A 7,416-nucleotide genomic window follows, 5' to 3' on the forward strand; every position below is an offset into this window, starting at 1 on the left:
TTCATCGAGAATCAAACTCAGATCTTTCAAACTAAGATAAACTACAAGTCTTAGAGTTTAGGATTGAGGTTCTGAGACTCGTCCAAGACTTAGATTTGGGTTGTAGCTCATGAACATATTATAAATTGAAAACTCAAACACCCAATTAAATTTAGTTCCTCCCATTCTTTTTCTTAGGTGGGTTGGCACATATAGGCCAACTTCTAATGAAGGTATGTCTAGACTTAGCTACAAATTTGCAGTGGCAAAGTATGCAAGAGGTCCAACAATAGCACCATTAGTGTAAGTATAGGAGGTTCTAAGTGATCATAATCTTTGTGATCATCAAGGAATTGTTGCTCTGATCTAAACCAATATGTTAGGGTTAGAGTTCATGAGTAGAAGAATGGTCAAAAGCCACCTTTACATCCTAATTTTTCAAGGGGAGTTGCTAGAGAAGGCAACGAAGATCCTCCATAATGAATCCTCCTTGGAAAATAAGAACCATACCCTACCATGTAGGACATCCTCAAAGGATTGTCTCCCAAAATGTAGTCTGTCACACCTCTCTTTATATCCTATTCTACGTTAATTGGACCAATATAAATTGTTTCATAAAATTTTTGGATGAAAAATTTGAAATTCAGGATTTTACTGTTCATCCGGTCTGTACACTGTTCATTCAAAAAAGGATCAACTTTGAAAATTCATGACTAAATCTAGAAAAATCGAAACGAAGTAGTTCTAATTTCCATGCAAAGCTTGCTAAGAGTTATATGGAGGAAAAATAATCATTAGGTCCAATTTCATCTAGAATAATTCTAGGAAATTCGTCAAATTGTATTGTTCATTTGGTAAATTTTCGAATTTTCAGTATTTTTGCCCAACTTTGGAAGGGCATAACTCTTAGCACACAACTCCAAATTTAATAAATTATCACTTTTTTTAAAGCTAAAAATGAGATCTATTTTCCTATAAAATTTTATATCCAAACTCCAACAATTGCTTATTATTTTATGTGCCACAAATTTGGCACCTTTTAGGAAATTTCTATGCCCTAATTTCTATTTTCTTGATTTATTTCTTCTTTTTCCTTCATCCGCATCCTTTTCACAATGCATCAAATATAATTCCAACATTGGAATATGGGATAACAACATAATTTACATCAAAATGTCATCCATAACTTATTACAAAATCCATGTAAAGTTCATTATACATTGCAAAGTTTCCAACATGACATAACATCTACCAAACCAATTCATTTGAAGGCCAAATCCTTCCCTTGATCCATGCTTGGTCCACTTCCAAATTAGTGCATAAAATAACAAAGGAGAATTATCATGTAAATCAATGTAAGTTTAATTGTGAAATATCATGCAATCCAAAATCATTCCCAAACCATAGGAATTCATACTATATGTCATGCAAAGAGAGGAACATCACATTGACATACCACAAAGCATTTGGACAAAGCATAACCAATGTCAATCAAAATTAGCACAAAGTGCCTCGAATCCAAGCAACAACAATCACAACAAACAAGCAAGATAAATAATCAAATTATAATTCAAAGCTACCGTTGCAAAACTTGTCCAATTAATTCCTCCAAGGAGCAATGCTTCCCCTTAATTCCTTCTCTCAATGCCTATTAAACCAAGCATAATCATAGCCCATATTAATCACAAAACAACTTAATTCCAATACTTAAACATTAACTCAACAATTTCCCCCATTTTTCTTTGATTTTTAACAAATTGATTCCTTCTTTAGAATCAACCATCTCATGACTCAATCCTACATAATTTTTTATGAGGAACCTAATGGTGCGATCAGATTTTTGAGAACCACACTCTTTCTCCATAAACTTGGTTTGGTTGAATAGGGGTCCTTAATGTTTTCAAAAATTTTATTTTTGATTCCAATGATTTTAAACACTTTCCAACAACATATCCTACACAAAAACATGTTTTAAAGCCATTGGAATCATCAAATCAGTGAAAAATAATCAGCTCCTGCATGAACAGTGCTGGCCGAAATTTTCCCCTTAAACCCTAACCTTGATTTCATCCAAAAATTAATCCATACATAACTTGATCTTGCTTATTCCACTTGATTATTAAGGTTTCTATCCTTCCCTAAGCATCACACATTTCAACTGAATTTTTCAGCATTTTTCCAACATTTTTCCAAGTAAAATCTTAATCTAACCAATGAAAAACTTAGGAGTATTGATGCTTAGACATACCTTAGTGTTTCCTTGAAGTAAGTTGGATGATTCCTTGCCTAAAAGTCCTCAAGAATTTTGTGCAACAGGGCTGGATGAATAGTGACGGAGTTTCCCCTTATTTTTCCCAATTTTCTAACATTTTCTTTGTATTTTCAAGGGGTATTTATAGACAAAAAATTTTCCCACTTCCCCCCCAAATTAGCATGCCCAAATGACAAATAAGGAGGTGTGTTGGCAACCATCAAGTGCCTCAAACTTTCGGATTTGAACAAGTGGCATTGCACTAGATTTTTCCACACAAATATCCTTTAATTTGGATTTTATTTAATTAAAATTAAAGGATATGGAAGCTGCACGAATTGGGCCCTCAATTGGGTCTTTTGTGGGCCCCACAAATGGTTTGGTCTGGCCCACAAACCTAATCATTATCTCAAACTAATTTGAAACTTTATCAGTTACTATTCACTAGTAAAATTTCATAATTTTTTTAGACATCCAAAATTTCATTTCTCTCAATGATAATTCACTTTTTAATATGAGAATATGACCTAAAAATTTTCAGAATTTTTTACTACGCCTAAGTATTTATTTTGAATTTTCTCCAATTAGGCCTCTATCGGTGTCACTGCGGGAAAATAAATTTTCCAAAATTAATTCTTGAGCTTTCAAGGCCTAAAATAAATTTTATAAATTCAAATAAATATTTAGATGAATTGTCCATCAATCTCCCAAATTTATTGAGACCTCTAACTAATTAAAATAATTATTTTTCTTCAATTTCTGAATAATTTTCCGAAAAACCTCTATTTACGGGAAATTCCGTAACAATTCACCTTTATTGAATTTCCACCTTTCGAGCCTAAACTGAGTTTCCAAAACCTCTATTCTACAGTTTTCCCATTTTTTGAGGATTTTCTAGAATTTTTCTCAAATTTTTTCGCTTTGCCCTTCCTAGACTGATAATTACAAAAATGTCAGTCCGGACCTTTTTGGGGTTTCATATCAAAAGTTGTTTTATCTCTCTGTCTAGTTCTTACATTGACCCTCATACCAATTTTTTATCCTTTATTGCAAGATGAAAATTTTTAGGATGTGACATAGTCCACCTACAAATATTTAACAAAAATTGTGTTAAGAAAGTGAAATTAAGAGATGTTACCTCTGGTAGTTAATATGAGAGCTAGATAACTAATTTGAGGATATTACAAAAATTATTTTAGTTAGTTATTTGTAATAGATAAATATTATTTTTTCTAAAATACCCTTATTAATCATGTGCATTGAAAGTATCCTTTGATGCCAACTCCTTAACATATATATATATATATATATGTATATATAGTCATTATAGGGAGTACTTGGAGACAAAATGGATAAATCTTTGAGACAAAAGTGTATTAGACCTTATATTTATGATCAAATTTAATTTTTAATTAGCTCATATATTAAGGAGTGGAGGTAGTAAATAAAAGTAAAAAATCGCAACAATATCTATTTCAAATGATTGCTACTATACTCTTTTCGAGTCTTGGATTGGATGAGACTAAAATCTCTTTCAACTATATGAAATTTGAAATCAAGAACTTGCCTGTCTCTTTGCAAGACTTCTTAAAGTGCTTGAAGTGACCAAGAGATCCTTGAACGTATGCTTTCTGAATGACATATACTTGAAATAGGTTGTGAGCGAGAATGTTAGAGATGCCACATATTGAAGATTGCTCTGAGGATGCTTGAACATTAGCCCTCCTGCACAACACCAAATGTATCTTTAATTAATTACAACTTCACTAAGGTACAAAATAAATAGAGGAGCATTTAAGTCATTTATTAGTTTTCTAATACATCTTTTCGTAAATTTTGCCCTTACCTTTTGTATATTGGGTGGTTGAATTGGGAGAGTCAGGCAAAATCTTGCACACAAAATTCTCAGCTTCTTGTCGGTATTGATCAAAGTTCTCATCATGATTTAACAATGCTCTCTCCATTAACATTTAAAACTAGTAATTCACATAAACCAAGGCATATATGTAATACAAATACATTCATCATTGACAAACTACTCCTTTGTATGATACAAATTAAATAACCGAATTACCTATTCTTCCTTCGGTCTTATTTATAAGATCTCAAAATTTGATTTTTTTTTGTTGTTTTTATAAAATCCTACTAAAGATTATTTGAACATTAAATGTGTTTTTATTGACTTTATCTACAATTAATTTTCTATTCTCTCTCCTAATATTTTTCTCATGTTTCATTCTCTTTCATCTTTTATGTCATTACTAGTATTTCTCTCTCTTATATGCCCTCTCATTAAATAAGGACATAATTGAAAAAAGAGCGAGGATTAATTTTTACATATTTGTTGCTTTTAACTAATTTTAACACTTTTTTTAAACAGCATAATTTAGTTAACAGGATCGTATAAAAAGGATAGGAGGGAACACTAAAAAGTTGGTTAAAATTGTTTTAAAACAATAAGTGTATAAAAAATATAAGTTATTTTTTTAAAAAAACTTATTCACGGAGAGAGAGTAAGCGAGAGAAAGAATGAGCAAACCCATAATTAATACACTAAGATTACCCATAATTAATAAAGTTAAAAATAAAAAATGAGAGTCCCACCAATACTAAATATTAAAACTAGTTAACAAATTTGTAGGGATTAAGAAAATTAACTAAGTCAATCATTTATAAATAAACTGTGTCAGTTTTCTTAAAGTATCACTTCTGATTATTTGCATGGAAATTGCTACTCCCTTGATGAAAATTCTCGTTAATATGTATAATTAATGGGAGAGCTTAGGGAAAAAAAATATAAATTTGAGAGACAAAATGAATTGGGATTTTATAAGAAAAAATTGTAAATAAAGACCCCTAATATGTGAGATTGTGATTTGGGATCCTCAATTTGGAAAATAGCAAATAAAGACCCAGTCCCATATTGCAAATATGAAATCTTAGTGAAATGTCTGAAATGCCCCTAAGCTAAATTGTGATTTGGTCTACTAAAGTTGTCATTCGCAAAAGTGAACTTGTCATTTCACATAGTCAACTTGTCATTTGGTATACCCTTAACTAAGTTGTAATTTGGTCTACTGAAGTTGTCATTCGCTAAAGTGAATTTGTCATTTTCCATAGTCAACTTGTTATTTGGCTAAAGGGCATTTCAAATATTTCACCAAGATTTCATATATGCAATATGAGACCAGGTCTTTATTTGCTATTTTCCAAATTAAGGGTCCTAAATCATAATTGTACATATTGGGAGTCTTTATTTGCCATTTTCTCATTTTATAATTAGGATCAAAATAAATCCATCTACTAACTCTTACATTTAGTATTCAAAGAAGTATTAAAAAAATTCAAACAAGCTATTAATTAATGTCTTTTCAATTATAAATAGAAACATGTTATTCCTAAAAAAACTTTTTGACATATTTTAAAGGAAGGAGTAACCCTTAAGAGAAGCAACGCGCACCAGCATACATGTTGTCCAAACTAAAGATATCCGATTCAAGTTCGTCATCAGCTCCCAAATTCTTAATTAATTTATTATAATAAATAGCATTTGTTGTCCTAAAAAAGCGATGCAACTCCCCATAATAGCTCATCGTAAATCAAAAAGAAAAATATTAAAAATCATACTCTTTACAAAAGATTTTAATCATGAATATATGAACCTCGATGTTTTTTTCTTGGGCTGAAAATACCTTTTCTCAACTAGAGGGATTAATGAAGTTGCTCGTGAATTGATAACCTTTTGAAATTCCTACCAATTTAGCTTGTTTTGAACACTTTTTAGTGGTTTTGGAAGCTATGTGTGCAAGTGTGCTACCCTTAAAGCTGAAAAAAATATGTTTTGAAAATGTGATGCTTGTTTTGTACTACCATTTGGGGATTATTTGTAGAATGCTTCTAAAATTCTTGGTATAGGAAGCAGCAAGAATTAGAAGATGGACAACAAGGACAAACACTTAACTCATTCTAGTTGTCGAGAGGAAGATCATGGACGCAGAGAGATCAAGAAACAAAGACCTAAGTGAAGAAGGCCAAGACTATATGATCAATTATGTCCATCCCCTGTGGCCCCTAAAATAGAAAGCAAGGAGGACGTGTTTTATACAAGGCGCCATAACACCTGGCTTAATCCACCACTACACCTCCTCTCTTGTAATGAGTTTCATCGTTTTTCAATCCGCTGTGGCAGATGAACTTATATCTACCACAGTGTCTATCCTTATGCAGCTATGTGTTTTGCATTGTAACTTAAAAATTAGGACATATAGAAAGGGGAACTCAAGCTTTCTGGGCATTTGTCGGCTTCAGGACCAGTTTGGAGGAGTTCTTTGCTAGGGTTTGGAGGTTTTGAAGCTTGAAAACTTTAGGCCTGAAGTTTAGAAGAGATTTCCTCATTTCCTTTGATTTTCTTCTTTTCTTCTTCTTGTTTATTGTAATGGCTGGAAATACTCTTGTATTTGTGGCTCTTTGCTGAATATGTGTAGCTAAAGTAGTCATTCTAGGATTATTTTGATCTATTGCATGAATTAAGACTTGTTTTAACTCTCTTTTTAGTGTAAATGATAATGTATGTTGTTTTACCTTGAGCTTAGTGCTTCCTTGTGTTTGGCCACCACTTCGATTGATTTGTTTGATTGATTGAAGCTTGAGAAAGTTAAGTTGATGCTTAAGTTTAGGTAAAAGCATGCTAGACCAGAAGTTTATCTATTAAATAGATGGTTTTTTTTTATAAATAGAATAGAGATATATCTATTGACCTAGCATTGTCCATAAAGGGTTTTGGTTTTCAGAGTGTAATCTTTTCAACAAAAGCAAGAGATTGTAAAGGGCTATTAAGATTACAACACTTGGTTTTGACTTGAAAAGGCTTAATCAATATTGTGAATCTTGGGCTAACATATTTTATCATTTAAACACCAAATGAGGGGTTTCTAATCAAGTTTTATAAAGTGAAATAGTGAGAAATAATCCTAGAGCCTTGTTTGTCTCAAAGTTAAGTTTTAATTTTGCTTATAATCATTGTTCTACAAAATACTTTTCTTAATGAACTCATTTTCACACTATTTTCACTTAACTTAATCCTGAACACAACTGCAATTTTTAATTTGTTTGGCCTTAGTCTCTGAGGGAACAATACTTTTTATACTACTTGCAACCCATATGCTTGCAGCTAAGCTATACGGTGA

At 31.6% G+C, this 7,416-nt stretch overlaps 1 pseudogene; it reads right to left on the reverse strand.

The window, feature by feature from the left end:
- Nucleotides 1-228: 228 nt before the first annotated feature.
- On the reverse strand, nt 229-5,823 carry LOC114757581 (endoglucanase 9-like; annotated as a pseudogene).
- Between the last annotated feature and the right edge of the window lie 1,593 nt (nt 5,824-7,416).

The sequence above is a fragment of the Neltuma alba genome, unplaced genomic scaffold, assembly GCF_004799145.2.
Source record: "Neltuma alba isolate B1F8T4 unplaced genomic scaffold, ASM479914v2 tig00001496_pilon, whole genome shotgun sequence".
In the NCBI taxonomy this organism is placed as follows: domain Eukaryota; kingdom Viridiplantae; phylum Streptophyta; class Magnoliopsida; order Fabales; family Fabaceae; genus Neltuma; species Neltuma alba.